General features: G+C 39.2%; 1 pseudogene; it reads left to right on the top strand.

The window, feature by feature from the left end:
* Positions 1–6,798: 6,798 nt before the first annotated feature.
* On the top strand, positions 6,799–8,404 carry LOC149248845 (pentatricopeptide repeat-containing protein At1g20230 pseudogene; annotated as a pseudogene).
* The last annotated feature ends 15,967 nt before the right edge of the window (positions 8,405–24,371 follow it).

Genomic DNA, 24,371 nt, shown 5'->3' with positions numbered 1-24,371 from the left:
TAAGATTATTTATTTATGTATTTATTTTCCGTGAGTGTTTTTATTGATATGAAATTATTATTTATATATTTATTTAATTTTTTAATTTTAGTGGAATTTATATGTAATTATTAGTAAATTTTTTGGGTCTATGATTTGTCTTTTTCTCTGAGTCACAATCAAAGGATTTTAATTTTTTTTGTCAAGTTTGGCGGAACCATTTCATTTTCTATTAAACAAAGACAAATTTACACCACATAGATTTACTAGGTGGCCTCAACTTGCCCCGAAGGGGAACCAAGTCTGTTAGCCATCTGTCTGCATTGTAAGCCATCCAAAAACAATAAAGTCTTAATCTCTCTAGCCAAGCTAGATATGTCTATGTTTCATGTCCATACACTACATATCTATCTAAACTTATATTTGCATGACAGAAATTAAAATCTATCCGCATAAAACAAAAATATGCATAGGTAAGAGTCTATCCCTTCTGCTCCTCTGAGGTAGATTCAACAGGTGCCGGATCCTTGGCTGATGCCCCAGGCATCTCATTCAGTTCCAGTATGCAAGCGTTGTGGCGATCAATTCTATCTAGCCTAATGTCTTGTTTATGAAGCTGGAATAGGATTATATGCAAATCCTGCTTGTAGCTCAACATACCTTGGAGTGTCACTGCCATTCCAACAGAAATCTATTCCATTGCTTTTCCTAATAAACTCTTCATCAACCAATAGAGGTAAAGAGTTTGTTTAAACTGCATAATTCTTCCTCTGGTGTTGCCAGGATCTGGGACTAAAGTCCTCCAGTTGTCCATGTCTTCCTCTGTCTCATTGCCTTGTTTTATTTCCTCCTCCCACTCTTCTAATAGTTTCTGGATTCCTTCATCCGTCCCCTCACGGTAAGCCTCCGTCCCCTAAGTGATAAGGTGTTCTACTGAATTCCTACCCCTTCGAGGTTTCGACATGCTTGGCTCCTTGTCTTTCATGGGTGTCGGGCCTCTCCTTCCACAACCTCGTCCTCTTACAGGTCAAGCCATGTCCAGATTTCCTGAACCCCAGGTTCAATAACCGGTCATCTCTGAGCTTTGAGTCGTAGGGTTCGTCTCCCTCCCAATCCATTGCAACACCACCTTTCGCCATATGCACACACTCTAACACTGCTCACATGCCTACCTTGCCTTCCTTTATTTCTCACTTCACCTTCTATCCCGCCACCTTTCCCACCACTCTTGCATGCACTCATGCCAAGGGTCGTCGCACCCATTGCCTTGAGCATGTGGGGGGCGACGATACTCATTTCAGAGGTACCGATCATTAATATGACCAGGCTGTCCCAACTGTCGATCCGCATCCCGATTGAGGTCAAAGGATTTTAACTTTGAATCTCTCATCTTTCACATATTTCGGGGTCACAATCAAAAGATTTTAACCTTGGATCTCTCAGTTTTCACATATTTCACATTACTTCAATCACCATTAACATTAATTTATTTTATTATCAAAATAATTAATAATATTTTTAAATAATTTGTTATAAATAGTAAAAATTATAAATTTCGTAACATTTTTATTATTATTGAATATTTATAATACAAATATATTTTTTATTTTAAACCAAAATATTAAAATATTTTTATTTAATTAAAATTTATATTTTCATATAAAAAACCATTTAAGATTTAAAAAGCTTTTTATTATTATTGAATATTTATAACACAAATATATTTTATATTTTAAACCAAAATATTAAAATATTTTTATTTAATTAAAATTTATATTTTCATAAAAAAAAATCATTTAAGATTAAAAACATTTGATAGGAATCGAACCGCATATTAATTTGTTTTGTTATAAAAATAATTAATAATTTTTTTTAGGGCTATAAATGGTAAAATTTATAAATTTCCCAACATTTTTATTATTATTGAATATTTATAATACAAATATATTTTAAATTTTAGACTAAAATATTAAAATATTTTTATTTAATTAAAATTTATATTTTCATATAAAAAATCATTTAAGATTAAAAACATTGGATAGGAATGAAACTTATCATTTTATCTATTGGGTCAATTGACACTCTACGTAGATATCGTCCTCTAATATTAATTCAAAAATAATAAAATAATATTTACATTAACAAATTTAAAAATACTAATAAAAAATTAAGTTAGCTATAAATAAAATATTCCAATTTCCATTTATATAGAGAGATAAAGTAATTGAAAGTAAAAGTAAATTAATTTAGATTGTAGTACGAGGAAGATATATAATTCCTTCACTACTTAAAATGGAGTTGATAAATGTCATATACAAATAATATTATTGAGAGTACATGATGTGTAATTTATTCTATATTCACTAGACATATAACATTTAAAACAAAAATATATTAATAACAAAAACATATTTTACTATTAGTTATAAATAACATAATTTTATATCAACTTTATAAATTTAAAAATAAAATAATTAAAATTAAAAAATTTCTTATATTTTCACTTTTCATTACGAGGGATAAATTAAAAAGTTTAATGTGAGTTATAAATAAGATATATATATATATAGGGAGAGAGAGAGAGAAATTATTCCATTAATAAGTTCTTTTTAATTCAAAGTTATGTAATGTTTTAAAAAGTAATAATACCAACAAAAATAATACTACACAAACCAAGTGAAAATTTAAATGTCTTATAATTAAGACATTTTTTTTATTACAACCCATTATGAGGAAGTGTTGTCACATGATGTCAATTTAAAAATAACAAAATAATATTTAGATTAAAAAATTCAAAAATACTTAATATGGAGGTGACAAATGACATGTACAATCTGACGATGAACCACATTGGTTGGTTCGAAACGTGTCAACAAATGGTATTTCATGTGATTTTCACCGAAAAATCTCTCACAAACTTGATATGGATCACAGAAGCCTCAACTCTATAATGTACAATTAATATTATTGATACTACATTATGTGTAATTAGACAAAGAAACGCTCTACAACCACTATAAGGGAGATGAGGTTGTCACATAATGTTAAGTTAAAAATAATAAAATAATACTTAGGTTAACAAATTAAAAAAATCAATGTCTACCACAAATAAAATATTTCAATTTCTATTTTCATTTTACATCAAAATTGATATAGAGAGGTAAAGTAATTGAAAGTAAAAACAATAATTTAGATTTTAGTATATGGAAGATATGTAATTCCATGACTACTTAATATGGCGTTGACAAATAACATTTACAAATGGTCCAAATTAGTATATGAGACCCCCTTGATTGTGGGACAAGGGACCCACCTAGTGTATGAGACCCCCTTGTTTGGTTGGCACACTGGTTGGTTCGAAACGCGTTAACAAATGGTATTTCATGTGATTTTCACCGAAAAATCTCTCACAAACTTGATATGGATCACAGAAGCCTCAACTCTATAATGTACAATTAATATTATTGATACTACATTATGTGTAATTGGACAAAGAAGCGCTCTACAACCACTATAAGGGAGATGAGGTTGTCACATAATGTTAAGTTAAAAATAATAAAATAATACTTAGGTTAACAAATTAAAAAAATCAATGTCTGCCACAAATAAAATATTTCAATTTCTATCTTAATTTTACATCAAAATTGATATAGAGAGGTTAATATTATTGATACTACATTATGTGTAATTGGACAAAGAAGCGCTCTACAACCACTATAAGGGAGATGAGGTTGTCACATAATGTTAAGTTAAAAATAATAAAATAATACTTAGGTTAACAAATTAAAAAAATAAATAAAATATTTCAATTTCTATCTTCATTTTACATCAAAATTGATATAGAGAGGTTAATATTATTGATACTACATTATGTGTAATTGGACAAAGAAGCGCTCTACAATCACTATAAGGGAGATGAGGTTGTCACATAATGTTAAGTTAAAAATAATAAAATAATACTTAGGTTAACAAATTAAAAAAATCAATGTGTGCCACAAATAAAATATTTCAATTTCTATCTTCATTTTACATCAAAATTGATATAGAGAGGTAAAGTAATTGAAAGTAAAAACAATAATTTAGATTTTAGTATATGGAAGATATGTAATTAATTCCATGACTACTTAATATGGCGTTGACAAATAACATTTACAAATGGTCCAAATTAGTGTATGAGACCCCCTTGATTGTGGAACAAGGGACCCACCTAGTGTATGAGACCCCCTTGTTTGTGGGACAATTGTGGGACAAGAGACCCACCTCTGCACAGCGATTTGACTACTTGTTAAGTCTACGAAGGCATACATACTCTACCCCCCTCTAGTTTTGAACCTGTGACCTCTTAAGAGGAAACACATGCTCTTAACCATTAGGCCCACTCAAGCTATATATATATATATATATATATAGTCCAGTTCAAGGTATGATAGAGATTTCATTTAATAAGGAGCTCAGAGAGAGTGTGTGTTAAAACATTTTATTAGCGTGTTGTTCAAAATTAGCATAGATATATCTTAACTCGAGAGAGGAATCAAATCTTCAGATGTACATGTCGAGAGATAAGTTGGATCTATGCTAATTTATTTACCATCAATAAATTATTAAAAATAATTATATTTTGTTTTTATAAAATAACTGTAAATTTAATTGCATTACCAATTTTAAATAACAAGAATTAGAATCATGAAAAAGAAAAAGATTTGAGTATCCATTATTCAACCAAAAAGTGTTGTTGAAAAGTTTGAATGTTTAGAAATGAAGAATAATAATTTAGATGCTTAAGGAGGTTGTAAATTTAATAATAATAATAATTTAATTTAATGAAATGTGATTCTAAATAATAAGATTTAAAAATAAATATCCTAAAAATATAATCTTTTAATATTATATATTTTTAAATTATTATTAGGGATAGAGAATATTAACTTGTTCAACGGAGAGGCTCATTCTACAACCCAATATCCCCTTTAAAATAAAAATAAAAGTTAAAAATTATGTTCTAAATTGAAAAATATTTTAATACTAATTAATATTGACATATACTTAAAAATATGTTAATAATAAAAAACCATTTTAATTTGCATCATAAAATGTCTTCATGTACATGTTATGTAAAATATTTTAATGTCAATTGTGCATATATTATATATCATTTATTTTTTATTTTTATTTTTTTTTATCTATATATCATGGAAATTTAAGTTTTTATAGTTGAAACATTTATTTGGTCTTATATATACTCTATTTAACATTCACAATACAATTTAAACATTGAAAAATAACACATTGTATTTTACACTCTAAAAAAGTTTGCACGTGAAGAAATTTGATCCTTCTTGGCTCATGTTAGATCCTTACTTAAGATGGATCTATGTTGGTGAGTTATGGATCTATGCTGGTGAGCTATTAATTTCAGTGTACATTCATCTTAACTTTGGATCTACCAAGAGTGAAGAGGGATCAAATTTCTTGAGGTGCAAACCTTTTTTAGAGTGAAAGAGAATTGATCCCTCTAAGCACTTGATAAATCCATAATAAACTTTTTTTTATAGTGAAAAGAGATTTGATCCTTCTATGCATATGATAGATTTGGAATAAACTTCTTCTTTTTTTTAATAGAGAAAAGAGATTTAATTCTTTTAAGCACTTAATATATTCGAAATTAAAATGCATCCAAATTGGTTTTATATATATTAGAAAAAGAACCCACACAACTAGAACAATAAATTGACTACTTTAATATATATATATATATATATATATATATATTTATTTATTTATTTATTTTACATAAGAATATTATTATAAAAAAGTCCACAAACCATGAAGAATAAATTGACTATTTTATTTCATTTTTTTTATATGTAATTTAATCGGATCAAAATGCATATCAATCAATTGGCAGAACCTAATTTTAAAGTGGAAATAAAAAGTTGGGTACTTGAAAAATTCAGGACGGCTATTTGGCAAAAATAGGTTGGTCATTAAAAAATGATATATGTCAACAATTTCAACCCAACATTTGAACTCCACAATCAAAAAAAATGCTAAGATTTTAATAGCACAACTAAAGACCAGATCCCATCATCTTAGATGTGAAATAGGGAGATGAGTAGTTCGTAAAGAAAAATGAGAAAAGACAACTTATTTTTTATGATGAAGTAACAGTTGAAACTTAATAACATTTCATCATAAAGTATCTTGCCTATAAAAATATTAAGTCACTTGACCTGAAAATTGGTAGTTCTTTCTGAACTATTTGAAAACAAAAACTTCACAAAATGACAAACTTTTTGATCGTGATTCATACCAAATTCATCCCAAAAACACTCCAACTCAATTATATGATCTTTTGTTAGTTGAATATCCAGATCCCTATAAAGTTTAGGGCATATCTTCCATAGCCTCCATAGCCGGGCAATAAAATTTATAATGAAATATGAAAAGATTGCTTTGGGAATCCAACCTATCACCGTATCCCTTACCCCTTGAATGTTTGGGATATATAAAAACACGTTCAAATATGAATGTTGCAAGGACTCTCACTCTCCTAACGCCAAAAAGTAACACTCGGTTAATGTTATCTGGTTTGCTGGGCTCAGGGAGCATGTAACCTTCATATCGGACGAGGGCTATGGATTCAAATAGGCGCTGGCCATCCTGCAGCGTCCAGACACACAGGTTGACCTAGAAATCTATTGTTTTCTCTTCAATTCTTCTTCCAAAAGCACATCCATTATAGAAGGAAAGCTGGTCCATGCCCACATGATTAAAACTGGAACCAACCCAAATACATGTGTTGAAACCAAACTCGTGATCATGTATGCCAAATGCGGTTGTCTGAGGGACGCACGCTTAGTTCTGAACAGAATGCAAACACACAATATGTTTTCATGGACTGCCATGAATGGGGAATCTGCCAAAAATGGAGCTTGTGAGGTGGCTGTGGGAGTTTTCCGCCAAATGCAGAAGGTAGGCATAAAACCTTGCGCTTTCTCAATTGCCAGCGTACTTCCAGCTTGTGCTAATTTGGGGACGCTTGATCATGGCAAGGAGCTGCATGCATATGCCATTCAAAGTGGATTTGAATCTGATGTTTTTGTGGGTAGTTGCCTGGTTGATCTTTATGCAAAATGTGGGAATTTGGAGGATGCACGCAATATGTTTGACAAAATGTGCCGCAGAAATGTCGTCTCGTGGAATGCTCTGATTTCTGGTTATGCCCATGGTGGTCAGGGGAGTGAGGCTTTGCAGATGTTTAGACAAATGCAATTGGATGGGATTGCAGGTGATCTATTCTCATGGAATACTGCGATCATGTGTTGTGCGCAGAATGGCCGTGGTGATGAGGCAATGAAGCTGTTTTGTCGAATGCAATTGGCAGGTGTGAGGCCGGATCCAGTAACCATTGTAAGTGTTCTTCCCGCATGTGCTAACTCGGTGGCTTTGGAACAGGGTAGGGAGATTCATGCACACGTATTTGGGAATGGGTTCGAGTCGGATCTTTACACTGCATCTGCACTTGTTGATATGTATGCAAAATGCGGTGGTGTAGAGGATGCACGCCAAGTGTTTGACGAAATGCCTCAAAGGAATGTTGTATCATGGAGTGCCATGATTGCGGGTTATGCAAAAAATGGTTATGCTGAGGATGCTCTTGCACTCTTCCATCAAATGAAAGAGGCGGGTATAATGCCAAATCATGTCACCTTCACCGCGGTTCTGTCAGCATGCGGCCATGCAGGCCTGTTGGATGAGGGACTGCAATACTTTGATAACATTACTAATGATTATCAGCTCGTGCCCAGCCTGGAACACTATGCCTGCATTGTTGACCTTCTTGGCCGCTCTGGTTGCCTGGACAAGGCGCGGGACTTCATCATTAGGATGCCATTGAAACCAGATGCTTATATCTGGGGGGCCTTGCTTGGTGCGTGCAGAATCCATTGCAATGTCGAACTTGGAGAATTTGCAGCCAAACACCTTTTTGAGCTGGATCCTGAAAATACTGGAAACTGTGTGTTGCTGTCTACTATCTATGCTGCAGCTGGAAGGTGTGTGATGTAACAAAGTTGAGAAGGAAGATGGACGAAAGAGGATTAAAAAGAGCCCAGCAGACAGCTGGATTGAGATTAATAACAAGGTACATGCATTCCTTGTAGGGGACAGATCACATCCAGAAAAGGAGAAAATATATGCAACTTTAGAGAGTTTGGCTGGACAAATGAAGGAAGCAGGGTATTTGCTTGACACAAACATTGTACTTCGTGATGTAGAAGAGGAAGAAAAGGAGGATATGTTATGTGGCCACAGTGAGAAGCTGGCTGTTGCATTTGGACTTATCAATGCATGCCCTGGTTCACCCATTCGGGTTATCAAAATCTTCGTGTATGTGCCGATTGCCATGGTTTTATTAATTACGTAACCAGAATTGTTGGCAGAGGTATTTTTGTTAGGGATGCAAACCGGTTTCATCATTTCAGGAATGGACTGTGTTTTTGTGGGGATTATTGATGATTTTAATTGCAGGGGAAAACATTGTAATTGGTAATAAAAACTCATAGGGTGATGGAGGATCCCCTGAACCCAATGTGAGTACAATTGACCATACTTTTTGGTTGTTGCATGTATGTCATGACACCAGTAGTAGCCATCGGCTTGTGAAAAACACAGAGTATATCATACCCTTCTTTTATCACTCAAAGTAGAAGCTTTCATTGCAACAATCACAGTTGTTTTTCAAGGTTAGCAGAGGACTAGTGTTGGTTTATTCTACAATGCAGAGTCGGGATATGAAGTTGAAAGTAATAATTCATGGCTACTTCCAAAACCTGAGTCAACAGTTCCATGTCACTAATGTTCCCTAGATGTTGCTTGACGAAACAACACAGATTCAGAAGGAACGACTTTGTAAAACATTTGATTTGGAACATTGGTAGATGACAAATTTTGTAGTCAAGATGCGGTCATAATTTTCTATTCAAACAGAAAAGCAAAAGGCTGCAGAGATACAAAATACAATGGCCAGAGAACTCTATACAAATACCAGCCAAAACCAATTGGTGCGTATTCTAAGCTTGTTATTTTGCACGTCCTGTTATTTTTCTTCCTCCTCTTTCTCTATACAAGCCAAGCTTCATCTTGTAATCTGGAAGTACACAAGGGAGTTACTAGTAGGTCATATACAGTGTAATATATAGAAAATAATCTACAATAATATACAAGCATATATATAGAGAGAGAGAGTGTAGTGGAATCTGTAGTATGTAGTCTTTTATTATATCAGACCTAGTACCATTTTCCTCCTTTCTTATATCTACGATCACATATATTTATACATTGATTAAGTTAGCAAGTAGTTACAACTGTTCTAACTATGCTGGTTGGTCAATTGACTCGACTACACAATTAACTTCTCTCTATAGTCTGTTGGAATTTCTAAGTCTAACCAGTTAGAAACCCTTCATGTACTTTACTGATTTACTCCTACCTACTTGTTTTGTTAATTAACAAGTTACTTACCATGTAAATACTGGAAATAAATACAAGTACATGCTCAACACATTACAGATCATCAATTGAAGGAAACAGAAACAAGCACACAAGTGACACCATTGTTTTTGGACTAATGTCCCTAGAAAAACCCAATGCAGGAAAATTGGTGCAACTATCTAAGGGTTTGATTTATTAAGCAGTTTCAAAATACAATCTGGGTGCTAAAACCGGTTCACCCAACAGAGAAAATCTCGGTAGTAGTAGCTCTCTACTCGAAAGCAAATATTTTTGCTGAAACCCCGGATAAACACTCCAGCAACTCTACAGCTCCAATTCTCCCCACGAAACCCTAGCGTCAGCCTCTAGGGACTGTGTCAGCCCTTCCTGGCCTAGCGTTAGCCCAACATCACTCTGGCTTGGCCTATGTCAGCCTTTGGAGGCACTGCGTCAGTCCTCTGGCCCTCTGTGTCACTCACGTTGGCCCTCTAAGGCACTGCGTAGCTCCTGGCTGCCTCTACGTGAGCCCTGGCTGGTTCTGCGTGAACCCTTGGCTCGTTCTACGTCCATCTCTCCGGGTACTGTGCTGATCCTCCCAGTGCTATTTCTGCCTCTCTACTTCTGTATCCACTGCCCTTCAGTTGCAACTCTAATCACTCTTTCAACTTTCTCAGCAAACCCATCCCTAGAAAGTCGAAATCTTGATCTCTTGGTGTGTTCTCCAAGTGACCCTCAAGCCTCCTCTTATACTTTTCTCGTTGACAATTCAACGGTCGAGATTAAGTCCCTAATCAACGGCTAAAATTAGGTCTGGCTTGATTTGTGACTTTTGAACCATTCTAACACAGTTTTATATTAATTCACATTAATATTTTATTTTCCCTAAGTTTAAACTTAAGAACTTCATTAAAAATATTAATTATTTTAACCCAAACTGTTTAGAATTTGCCCAAACCCTTTCTAGGTATTGAAGATCTCATGTGCTTTAGCCTTTCCACCAATTTTTGTGGCTAGAGCACATCTGATGCTACCCCAAATCAACACTCCTTCTTAGCGAGGACTGTGCTCTAATAATACTCCTCACTGTGCATCACCCTGATCATCCCACATTGGTCCCTGTGCTGATGCTAGGCTTGCTGCCCAACATCCTCTGCACTACTGCATCCTGTACTGCTACCCATGGCCCTGCCACTGCCACTGCTGAATCCGTACTACAACTCCCTCTCATCCTATTGCATCGTGCTGCCCATAGCACTGTCACTGCTAACTATTGCACTGCAACCCAGTTACTGAGAAGTAAGTAATTGATCTCCCAACTCTGACATCTCTGTCAGGCTAGAGATACCCTCGATGTTGAAACTCCCTCTATCGCTGACAAGTGCTCCCTCTCTGACCTCTGCGCTGCTACGACAACTCCATGCATCTCGCACTGCTGCACACCTCTCTGTGCCATCTTGTACTGGTGCAACATTCCCGTGCTTCTCGCACTGCTACCTCACGCTGTCTTGGGAATCCTGCACGTAGCTCCCTCTGTCGCTCCATCTACATCCGTCTCTACTGACACCCGCTAGTACTGCTACTTCTCTTCGGGGCTCCCGTAGCCAGGTATAATCTAAGAGGTTGGGTACCTCAAGGATCCTGCCCCTCATCGCCTGTAGTCCATCTGACTACAACTCAATGTCTCCCCACTTCCGCTCAAGTGGTGTGTGTGCACTCATGGCATAGTCATCATCTGTCTCCACTTCCTTCTCTGCCCTTGCTGGCGCAGCCTTGGTCTTGGAGGCCTCTCCCTTGCTCTTCTTCCTTGGACACTAGGTCGCATAATGACCCAACTCCCCACAATGGAAGAATTTGACCTTGGAGAGGTCCTTCTTCTTCCATTTCTCCTGCTTTCCCTTAGATGATAGGGCAGCATCCACCTCCTCCTCCTTCTTGATTCTGATCCCCTTGCTGCTGCTTCCCACCTTGCTCAGCCTTCTGATCTCTTCTTGGCGAAGAGGAACCCACATTTCCTCCCAATCTGGAAGGGTCACCCTGCCCAGTATGCTTTGGACAAACACCTCCCAGCGTTCTGAGACTACGTTCAGGGCTGTTCTCACCATCAAATCTTGATCTGGTGTGGCCCCTATGGAAGTCAGGTGATCCCGGATCTCCTTCAATCGACCGAGGAAGGGGTCGATCTTTTCTCCCTTCTACATATGGTATGATCGTAGTTGATTTTCTAGTAACATCCTTGTCTGCACATAAGTATGCTAGTACAATTTCTTTAGGGCTTCCCACATCTCATTTTTTGTGTCCTTTTCGGTAATATGTCCTTAACCTCGTCAAGAATGATGCTCTTGGCTCTCACCATTGCCTGTTCATACTTGTCATTATTAGCTGGGTCAACTGGGATAGCTATCGCCCTCAAGGTGAAGTGCTTGACACGATTCCTGTCTAAAATGGATAGGATTTTGGCCTTCCAGATTACGAAGTTTGAGGCTCCATCCAGTTTGTCCTGGTCTCTTACCCCGTTCACTGCCATTTCGCCGCTCCTCTACTTCCCTCCTGGAAGTTCTTGGTGTGACTCCCTCTGAGTTTCGATTTCCCTCCTGGAAACCCTTCTACCAATGTCGAGATGCCCCCACTTTGATCATTAGTGCAGCTGCACCACTGATCTGGATTTCTCAGCTAGAAATCCTTGGTAGCAACTCCCTCCTCCTTGGCCTTGCCCTGTTAGGTACTGTTTTGACTACAGTACCCCACCAGCTCCACTCTGCAACTTACCCACAGCCTCCTAAACCCCAACAAACTGAAGGTTAGAGCTCCTAGGCTCTACGCAATCTCGACACCGACAAATCAGCTTCCTCAGTCAACTGCGTCAGCCCTCCTGGCCTCTGCGTGAGCCTGTCTTTGCCTCCCTTAGCCTCTGCGCTGCCTCTTCTTGGCTCGAACTTGATGACGCAGGCACTGCATCACCCCTTCCTTGTTGCTTCTCTGCTAGGAACAACTTCTGTCAATCAGGACAACTGTTTTCTGTTGTTGTTGCTTTGCTCGGCTAATATCCTCAGTTCTCCTATGATCTGCAACGACGCTTTGATACCATGTTGGAATTTCTAAGTCTAACCCGTTAGAAACCCTTCATGTACTTTACTGATTTATTCCAACCTACTTGTTTTGTTACTTAACAAGTTATTTACCATGTAAATACTGGAAATAAATACAAGTACATGCTCAACACATTACAGATCATCAACTGAAGGAAACAGAAACAAGCACACAAGTGACACCGTTGTTTTTGGACTAATGTCCCCGGAAAAACCCAATGCGGGAAAACCAATGCAGCTATCTGAGGGTTTGATTTATTAAACAGTTTCAGAATACAATCTGGGTGCCAAAACTGGTTCACCCAACAAAGAAAAATCTCGGCAGTAGTACCTCTCTACTCAGACGCAGATATTCTGGCTAAAACCCCGGATAAACACTTCGGCAACTCTACAACTCCAATCTGCCCCACGAAACCCTAGCGTCAGCCTCTGGGGATTTTGTCAACCCTTCTTGGCCCAATGTTAGCCCATTGTCACTCTGGCCTGGCCTGCGTCAACCTCTAGAGGGACTGCGTCAGTCCTCTGGCCTTCTGCATCACTCACGCTGGCCCTCTAAGGCACTGCGCAACTCGTGGTTGCCTCTGCGTGAGCCCTCGCTGGCTCTGCGTGAACCCTTCGCTGGTTCTGCGTCCCTCTCTTCGGCTATTGTGTTGATCCTCTCGGTGCTATCTCTGTCTCTCTGCTTCTGTATTCATTGCCCCTTGGCGGCAACTCTGATCACTCTCTCAACTTTCTCAACAAACCCAACACCAGAAAGTTGAAATCTTGATCTCTTGGTGTGTTCTCCAAGTGACCCTCAAGCCTTTTCTTATACTTTTCCCGTTGACAATTCAACGGACGATATTAAGTCTCTAGTCAACAGCTAAGATTAGATCTGGCTTGATTCGTGACTTTTGGACCATTCTAACACAGCTTTATATTAATTCACATTAATATTTTATTTTCCCTAAGTTTACTTTAGACTTGGGGACTCCATTAAAAATATTAATTATTTTAATATCTCCCAAACTGTTTAAAATCTGCCCAAACCCTTTTTGGGTATTGGGGATCTCATGTGCTTTAGCCTCTCCACCAATTTTCGTGGCTAGAGCACATCCGGTGCTACCCCAAATCAACATAGTTGACCAACAATTTACAATGGTTGATTTCCTGGCCTAGTCGACTAGTCAATTAGGTTCTCCAACATTTTTTTAACCATCAAATACTTGCCCTCTTGAAAAAGAGAGGGATTGGAATTATAAAAAATTACAAAAATTTTGGAATGCCAAAATTTACAAAAAACAGTGTTGAAGGTTGTGCTAGGTGAGTGCTTGGTGGTGATGTTGGTGCCACTAGGACTAACTTTGTTGGCACTGATTCCATTGGTGGTGTTTCTAGAATGGTGATTGACTTTGTCTGTGGGTCCAGAATGGCCATTGACTCTGCTTGTGCTTCTGGGGTTGATTTGGGTTGATGACGAGCTTGGTTGAAAAGCTTCTCCTCTAGGTCTTGACAAGATTGATGACAGTGCATGCTATTCATTCAACTATGTTATATCTTGCAAAAATTAAAATCATAGGAGATGGGTTCCTTTTCAAAGTTGGGGCAAGTTCATCACTAGAGAAATTAGTAGGGCAAACCGCAAATAGTGGGGCACCTCCATAAGATTGATATAGATGAATGATTTTTCGAATAGTAACAGTTAGTGTTACCCTATCACCATTCTTGCCACTTGTACCCCAAAAGTTATATGAGTCTAGACCCATGACTTTTCCATTCGATATCTTTTGCACGACAATGTATTGGGCTAGTTTAGAGTTACCTTCAATCATATTACACCCTATCAAGGGCATTTCATCTTCATATCTTTCTAAGGGTTAGGGTTTTGGCACTCCATTTGCTAATGGTCGTCATCAATTTTGTACAGTTAAGCCAATTTTTTCACTAGCACTGCTTGCTAGGTGTTTCTTATTGGGTTTTAATCTCGACACTTATTGCTTATAAAAAAATCTTATTCGACTAAGACCACTTTGAGTAGGCTTTGCTCGTCCTGAGATAGACATAGGTGCTCAAAAATTGAATGGCAGTGTCTTCAGTTATTGGCAGGATAGAAGCCCTCTAAAACTTCTTCAAGGATGGTTATGCAACACTTGGCAAGAATAACTTTCTGTGTCCTTGTTCTGCAAGACTTTTGTTTCTATGGAACTTTGGTTATTCATGCTCGTATTTATAGTAGTTATTGGTGGGCTATTGGGTTGTTCACTTATCTAGTGATGATTTTGATGACACATTTCATGCACCTTATGTAATAATTGTGGTTTTTGTGATCAAGTTATGTTTTTTTGTGAAGTTAATAAACCTGCAGTTGAGTCAATTATTTTGGTTGGTATGTGTCTTCACTTGACCAAGCTCAAATTATTTTAATGCTTTATTTTATTTTAAATTTTATGTAATTTCATCAGGTTAAAATATTTAAACTAATAATTATAATTATCAATTTTATTTATTTATTTTATTTTATTTTTTATTTAATGTGAATAAGTCAAAATGTTAACTCAACACAACCTTTATAACATATTTTCCATAATAAGTTTACAACATAATTAATTAATTACTACCACTACAATAAAGTAAAAAAGAAATACAAATAGATTAAAAAAATAAAAATCTAAAACCATATAAAAAGACTAAATATGAAAAATAAAATGAGACTAAAAGCTAAGGAAATAATTAAATAATAATTGTGGTTTGTGTGATCAAGTCGTGCTTTTTTGTGAAGTTAATAGACTTGCAATTGAGTAGATTAATATGAAAAATAAAATGAGACTAAAAGCTAAGGAAATAATTAAATAATAATTGTGGTTTGTGTGATCATGTTTTTTGTGAAGTTTTTTTTTTGTAAGCTAAGGTATGATTCCATTAATAGAAAAATAGAGAAACTATGTACATATAAATTCCGTCACCTGCCCCGAAGGGAAACCAGGTGAGCTTCAAAAATAAGTCATGTCCCATGTCCAGGTGAGTATATGGTCAGATTGTCTAAACATGAAAGAGAATACTACTGTTCAACCTTAACATACTAATCAAAACTGCGAAACTACGAAGACAGAACTGAAATGAAAAGCTTTCTATGATAACGAAACTACCAAAAAGAGTGATATGTAAAAAACCGTCAGACGCTACTGTTTCAGGTCCTCTGGCTGAAGATCAGGTTCCGCCTTAACAATGCCACCATCTCGGATGAGCTGAGTTAACTTATCGATCTTCCTGTCCTGCATCATGAGAGTAATTTGGAGGTTCTTCAGTTCTTTTTTCAGATTTGCTTGGGCGATGTCCACCATCTCCGCTGCTACCTGTTCCATAGACTTGGCAAGCAAACGCTTCAGACCCCAATAAACGTGCAGAGATTGTTTATATAGGGACATCCGCCCTCTGGTGTGGCCAGGGTCAGGGATATAATGCTCCCAATCCGCCATTTCCAGATCCGATTGCTCCTGCAGGGCCTCCTCCTCTAGATGATCTACAAACTGCCGAACTTTTGGATGAGTTTCATGCATATAGGCGCTCTCGGCTTCCGCCAATTTGCGTCGCATATCCCTCTTTCCTCGCCCCCTTCCAGGAACCCCAGCACTGCCACCTTCCTCGCGAGCTCGGGCATGACCACGACCACGGCCACCTCCGCGGCCCCTCCGGCCTCTCCCGCGACCGCGACCCCCGCGAACCGCCTCTTCGTCTTCATCTGCAGGACTACTATCATCCTCCTCAGCATCGTCATCTCCACCTACAGAGCTAGAATGCCGCATCCATTTGCCTACCTTGCCTCCCGAGGTCGGCCGTCGCGCCACTGCTCCAGAATTCTCCCCGGCCTGGTCATCCGAATCCTCAGAAAGGTCTACAGGTATATAACGCAAGGCTTCGTCCGCGGCATGTTTCCCCTGCTCCCCCAGGGGCATCCCCTGACTGCGCGTTCGTCTACCCTCAGAGCGAACTGCAGCCATACTTGCAGACAAACCAATACTGAAATCCCTCACGAAATAGAGCAGAGACTTAGAGAAACCAAGTGTTATATAAGCATGGCAGAGGAAACCGGTTGCATGGAGGCTGATACCTGTCCACCACCCTCCGTCGTCATTAGAAGGAAGGTCATTATTACACGTCGCGGAATGAGGGGTTTGATGTGATGAGCATTGTGTCCTCCCGATGCCACCGCTTACCCACAACAATACCCACTCTGCCGTCGGCCTTGGGATGGGCAATTCAGCGCATGTCTTCATTAAATCATTCTGCCAAATGGGAAGGTTTGCAAATTCGTACCTGATCCCACCGCAGCGATCTTTATGATGCCGTTCCTTTCGTCCCCAGATCATTATGTGAAGGGTGCTAAAAGGTCCTGTCGCACCCCATGGCCTCATCATTATCCTGGCGAGTGATGGCTGCCAGCTCAGCCCAGCGTGGATCCTCATAGATCGAGCTCCAACTACCATCCAACACCCGAGCTGAATCAGCAGTGGCCCAATTGGCTAGATAATCTGCCGCGCGATTGCCACGACGTAAGACATGGGTAAGTGTTATATAATCTATCTTCCTCACCTGTTCCTCAATATCCTGGATAATAGCGGCCACCCGCCAGCTCTTGGCGACGTGATCCCATGGTTTTCCCCGCTGCAGTTTCCGCAGCATATCAATGACGATTTGGGAATCACCTTCTACAACCAGATTGTGATATCCGTTCCTCACCGCAATGCGAAGGCCATGGTAAACCCCCAAGAGCTTCGCCTCGTTATTGGACATCTCCCCTCCCCATTTCGCATATGCCCAACGCGTCCTCCCTCGGCTATCGCGGAAAATCCCACCCCAGCCTGCCTCCCCAGGATTACCCTTGGAGGCACCGTCGAAGGACAGCTTAATTTGCTGCTCATCTGGGAGGCGAAAGAAGTTGGGGCTCTGCAAACGCTGTCGACGAATCCGATCAGTGTTTGGGTATAACATCGTAGAATCAATGCCCAATTTGAGTAATATTCGCTGCTCGTCCACATTTAATTTCCAATCCTCCTCTTCCCAAGATTCAGAGAGGACAGTTTCCTTCAGCGACCGACATATCACCTCCCATATACCTGCCTCGCAGCAGCTGCGTCCCTGGAAAATTCGCCGATTACGTTCCTTCCACACCTCCCAAATAACAAAACCCAACGATAAACTCCATAACCTCCGGACAAGTTTACTGTGAAAATGTCCCACTCCCCATTGTAGAATGGTACCCCTAAGACTGTTAGGGTCCCTATTCAAATAACCAAAGAGACTCCGAATTTCCTCCCACAGGCTTTGGATATACAAGCAGCGACTCAGCAAGTGCTCCTGTGTCTCAAATTCCTTGTTACATAGAGAACAACAGGAGGGACCGATCATACCTCGTTTCTGGAGATTATCCCACGTCAAGATCCTACCACGGCACACCAACCATGCGAAAATTGTCACCTTCGGCCACCATTTTGCTTGCCAGAGTTTTTGCCAAGGCGTTGGGTCAGCCATGGCATCCTCCTTTGTTATCCAGTAGTATGCCTCTTTTACTGTAAACATACCTTTCGATGCTTTCCCCCAGCGAAGGATATCATTGCCTGGACGTATCCTAATTTTCCGCGTTTCTAATTCCCTGATATACAGTTGTTGAATGTCCATATTTATTCTCGCATGCCATTCTGAAGGTTTCTTCCATGCACGCCATACTTCATTTTGCCCTGCCGGGCGCCAATAATCCTGAACATATTCAAGGCCAGCCTGTTGTGCCCCAGCTTGAAGGTCGTGTAGAGTGGGATGGCTCTCCAGCTTGGCCCGTTGTTGCCAAGCATCCGGCCAGAAGCGCGCTAAATTTCCATCACGAACTTCCCAGAATGCGAAGTCCCGAACCAGAGTTTTGTTATGTCTTGCAAGCTCCCAAATGTGCGATCCACGTGGAGTTTCTTCTACGCGGAGGCGTCCTGCTACTGTATGTGGCATACGATATTTGTGAGTCCAGATTCTTTTCCAGATATCCATACCCCCCTGCACCCATCTCCACCATAACTTAGCCCCTAAAACCTTATTAACAATCTCCAAATCCCTGATACCAAGACCACCCTCCTCTTTCCGTTTTATGACCTGTTGCCATGAGACCAATGTCCATTTTCTTTGCTGGTTGGGCCCTTCCCAGAGAAATTTACCGAAGATTTCCCTTAATTTACAGAAGACTCCCTTAGGAGCAGGCATAATGGATAATGGGTAGATAGGAATGGATAACAGAACTGATTTTAAAAGGACAACTCGACTTGCGAAATTCAATGTTCTAAACGACCAAGTTTGCAATCGTTTGCGAATCCTATCCACGAGAGGTTGCCAATTCTTTATACGCAATGAATTAATATCTAATTGTATGCCTAAATATCTAGTGGGTAACTCACCCTGCCGGAAGCCAAGCACACGAGTTAAATGGACCTTAACAGCGGCAGGTGTATTGAAAATGAAGGTACAAGATTTATCATTGTTGATGGCCATACCTGAAGCGGACATGAAAGCCTCTAATACTCGCTTAAAGCCCCTTACCTCTCGGAGTGATGCTTCTCCAAACAACATTAGGTCGTCAACAAATTGCTGATGCGTGATGATAAGGTCAGCTCCCCATAATCGAATGCCTTTGAGTCCTCCTATCCTGATCTCCGTCTTTATTTTCCTGCTTAAGCCTTCCAGTGCCAAGATGAATAGAAAAGGCGAGAGAGGGTCTCCCTGTCTGATACCCCGCGAAGCCTTAAACAGAGTCGTAGGTATCCCATTAAGCAATATGGAGAAGTTCGGAGTGGAAACAAGGTTAAGAATCCAAACTATCCATCGATGGTCAAACCCATAAGCTTCGAGGACTGCTCGTAAATAATCCCAATGCAAACGATCATATGCTTTCGATAAATCCAGCTTCAGGAGCATTCCCGGTCGCTTCCTCTGTTTTAAAGAATGTATCACCTCCTGGGAGACCACAATTCCATCCAAAATTTGCCTTCCCTCAACAAAACCTGTCTGCTCAGGCGCAATCAAGGTGGGTAGAAGAGGTTTCAATCTCTTCGCTATCACTGTAGATATTATCTTATAAAGTACATTGCATAGGGCTATTGGCCTGAATCCCTGTGGTTCATCCGATGACTGAGTCTTAGGGACCAAAGTGAAGAAAGTGGAATTTAGAGCTGGCCTTACTTGCTGTCGGATTCGGGATTCCTCCACCACTGCCAAGATATCTGGCCCTATAAATTTCCAACTGGCCTGAAAGAATTCAATGGTATAGCCATCGGGACCCGGAGCCTTATTTTTAGGCATGTTCATCACAACTTCTTCTACCTCTTCCAGAGTAACCACCCGCATTAATGCCCTATTCTGGTCAGCTGTAACAGTTCTTGGGATGTCTCGACAGATATTAGTAATAGCCTCCCGGCGATCCCGCTGAGTTTCCGTGAGTACCCCCCGAAAATACTCCACTAACGTCTTTTCGATACCGGCCTGCTCCACCTCTCGTTCCCCTGCAGCATTCTTGATAGAGAAAATCCTATTTCGCTGCCTATGTTGAATCATGGCTTGGTGAAAAAATTTTGTATTCCTCTCACCTTCTCGTAACCATCTAACCCTAGATTTTTGGCGCCATAAAATCTCTTCCTGTTTGCGACGTTCCTCTAACTGACTTATGAGACAGCCTTCCTCGCGACTGGTAACTTCATCACGCCCTTCCAATATTATTCTTTGCTGTGTTTTTTGTGAAGTTAATAGACTTGCAATTGAGTAGATTATCTTGGTTCGTATGTGTCCTCACTTGACCAAGCTCAAATTTCATGAATCTTATGTGCAAAGTCAATGTAATAAATCTGTGGTGATCAAAGTCAGTTTTTCCATTGATTTATCTTGGGATATATGCAAAATCCTTGCTAAAAATTTCTTTAAGATTTTTTTAAGTGATTGTTTTGTCTCGAAACTCTTTGTTTTTTACCACTCATGAGGCATGTCATCATGTGTTAGGGATCAAGTGAAAATTATTACTTAAGTATGTGTTAGGGAACATGTGAGGCTAAGAACAAAGTTATTAATTATGTGAGAACTATTATTTCAAAATGAGAACTCTAGCCAAAAAACACCAAAAAAAATATGAAAAACAGGCTGAAAATGAAAAGTGTTGATGCTGGAATAACATTTTTTTGAGGTAAATTTTTGATTTTTTAAGAAATTGTAGTAAAAACTATTTTTTTGTACAAAAGACACCTTGAGAATGAGAAGCGTTAATTTTGGAATAACATTTTTTCTTTTCAAGGTAAATTTTTAACATTTTATAAAAAATGACAGTAAAAGCCATTTTTTTTGTGCAAAAGACACCTTGAAAAGGAAAAGTGTTGATGCTTGAATTTTGTTTTTGTTTTCTTTTTTTTTAATCAGGGTAAATTTTAAACATTTTTTAATAATGATGTTAAATATAAAATATCATGACTCCGAAAAACTTTAAAGTTCCAACGATTTTCAAGCATGATGTCAAAGATAAAATATTATATCTTTGAAAAACCTTAAAATTCGATAATTAAGCTTAACCTGGAAAATTGGTGGGTAACTTCATATCAAAACTAGTGTTTTTCTAAGACGAGAGCGACTCTCATGGCGAAACTGTATGCCCTGGCAGCTTGTGGCTCCACAGTGTTAGCGGAATTTGATGCGGCTCACGGCAATGCGAAAACCATAGCGCGTCAAACTATGGAAAAAGTTCCAGTTCTATTTATGGCTGACGATACAGCCGGAACGATGAGGGTTTACAGTGATGCCTGTCTGAACATCAAAGATGCGGTGTTTCAAGCGCGAACGAAGGCCCATAGTCGAGCCTCTGTTCGGCAGTTAAAACTGATTTCTGTGTTGGCGGATTTGATGGGCACTTTTTATGGCTCTGCTTTGAACAAATCTCCGGACGGCTGCCAAAATTATTCTTCTGCACCTCTTCTGCCTAAGGTTAACAACAAGCTTTTCTCAGGGCCGAGGAATGCCAGCGAGTCCTCTGTTCACGTCGCAGGCCAAACCCAGAAAGTTTTCTCGATAAAGCACTCGTCACTTCGCCAAGGGTCAATGTCGGTGCTGGATTCCCAAGCGAGTATTCTCCAGGACAGAATGCTGAGCTCAGTGGAACAGCGACATCTGTTGGGGCTCTTTAAGCTGTTGCAAAACCATGGTGACGCAGAGGAGCTGAACATAATGGTTCTGGAAAATGGATTCTCGGATTTCCTGGACCAGCAACGGAAGCTTTCATTTGTCATATCCAAAGAGGATGCGAGGCAAGTGTATGACGAAATGCCTCACCGAAATTTGGTCTCTTGGAGGGGCCTGATCTCCTTCTTTGCACAGAATGGTTTGTCTGAAGAGATCTTAAGAAATCGGCGTGAGATGAGGTGTTTAGCAGCCGTAGGGCCTCTGCTCAGCCCTGTAGACAAGGAAGCAGTGGGTTTCAGAGAGGTTTCGAACCCATGCGAGCCTTTCCTAGCGATTAATAGTGCTGGCTGCCCTGTGAAGAAATATAAAAAACAAGCACAGTTAGGGCCCTCAGTAAGCTATGCTTGCACCAGATTCCTCTCTTCTCAGATTTACAGAGGAAAGCAGGAATTAGATCTCCCAGAATCTTTCCAGATCTTGATTGTGCTCCTCTCTGGCAAATCTCTACTTCAGTGGGTGAGCTCTTCAGATCTAGTCCAGGACCTCAAACAAATCCTGGAATTTAAGTTGGGGATTCCCTCGGCATCTCAACGACTCCTATACGAAGGTAAACAATTGGAGGATTCTTATCCACTTTCTTTTTACAACATTCAAAGAAATGCATCCATTATTTTTTCCCTGCGTCTGAGAGGGGGAGCTGTTGGACAGTCATCTTCAGCTGCAGCTTCTTCTTACAAAGATGCTGTCCATGCTCAGATGCCCAAGAAAACAGCACCACCAGCCCAGGCTCCAAAACCTTTTTTGGTGGACAGACTGGAGGAAATCCCATCCATTGAAATAATGCATCCTACGATGGATACGCAATACCAACTGTTCGCAGAGAATGGAATTATTTGCAGGTTCAATGGGCTATGGCCACGCACAGCAGATCTTTACCAATGGATTCACTCTAACTGGACCAAAAATTGCAAGGTCCTTCTCTGCTCAAAAGGTTTCTTCATTGTGTTGTTTGCTTGCAGTGAGGACTACCAAAAAGCATTAACTGAAGGCCCATGGTTTTGGGACTCAGCGGGTTTATTCCTAACCCCTTGGTTCCCAGATTTTGATCCTTCTACAGCAATTATCACCAAACTCCCCATCTGGGTCAGACTTCCTAACCTCCCGGCGCATTTATGGCACTCTGCTGTGTTTCAAGGAATAGGCAATTCTCTAGGACGCTATCTCGATACAGATACCTCTAGAGGGGAAAAGAGCATATATACATTCGCCAGAATCTGTGCAGAAATAGATATTAGCAAAGGTCTACCTGATCAGATTATTCTCAAAATTGGAGATTTCCATTGGACTTAGACTCTGGATTTCGAGAACACAGCCTTTCGCTGCCGAAACTGCCATCTCACAGGGCACCTTCAGAATTCGTGTCCATCGATGCCTGCCAAGAATAAGAAAGTCAATTCTAAGCCAAAATCCAAAAGCTGGAAACCTCATGCACCTCCCCCAATGGATGTTTTTGTTTCCAGCTCAGATGAAGAGGATGAGGAAGATATGGACGCAACGCTGGCACAGGATCCGCCATCGACTGGTCCTGAGGTATCCAAGGTCCCTCCTAATTCACAGAAAAGAACTCATGAGTCATCTCCTTCGGATTCAGACAAGGAGATCTCTCCTTCAGCCCAGCTCAGTTTACAAATCATGCCAGCCCAGCAGAGTAATCTTGGTTGGGTAAAAGTTGGTAAAAAGAAAGGAAAAAAAGGCCGAACCATTGCTTCTACCCTCGGTGAGTAGAATCCGTGGTTCTGCTCTTGCTTTTCTGCTCGTCTGGTTTCTTCTTGCTCAGTTCTGCTCTCTTCTGAACCTCTCTTCGGGGCCGAGGTGGATAGTCTATCCTTTCCGGCTGCCCGTTTTCTTCTTAGGGGTTCTGAAGTTGTTCCTTTTAGCTTGTAGTGTCTTCTGTCAGGTATCATTATGATTATGTCCTTCTGACAGTTCTGGTTTTCTACCGCCCTGCGCGGTGTGCTGTTCTTAGTTTTCAGTTGCTCTGTTTTCTCATTTCAGTCTCCTGAAGTTAGGCCTGCTGTTAAGCGGCCCGTATTCTGCAGATGCAGAAGTTTGTACTATATTTTATTTTGTTAATATCAAACGCTGACTTACACAAAAAAAAGAAAAACCTTAAAATTCCATCGATTTTTAGACATGACATTAAATATAAAATATCACATATATGAAAAACTTTAAAATTCCAACAATTTTCAGTGAGGGTGTTAAAAGAAAAATACTTATAATTGTTTTCAACAATGCTATTAAAATAAAATATCATGACTTAGAAAAACATTAAAATCTTGACAATTTTTCAAATATGGAATTAAAATCAAAGATTATGACTACAAAAAAAACTTGAAGTTTTGAAATATACTTTAAGTTTTCAAAATATTTCAAGCATGATATTATGGAAAAATTTTATGACTAATTTTTTTTTTTAAATGAACATTTGAATAATTATACCAAGAGTAATTTATTTTTTAAACACTAAATGTAAATCGATTTTAAATATTAGCCTAAGGCAATTTGATATATTGTGACACAAATTTAAAAATCAACCATCAAATTGACACACAGTGTAGGTGAACTTGATCCACTGTAATGAAA

Source organism: Pinus tabuliformis, chromosome 7 (genome assembly GCF_031772625.1).
Source record: "Pinus tabuliformis cultivar Carrire ecotype Pingquan chromosome 7, CPIR1, whole genome shotgun sequence".
Lineage (NCBI taxonomy): Eukaryota > Viridiplantae > Streptophyta > Pinopsida > Pinales > Pinaceae > Pinus > Pinus tabuliformis.
This window is presented reverse-complemented; position numbering and strand designations above follow the sequence as displayed.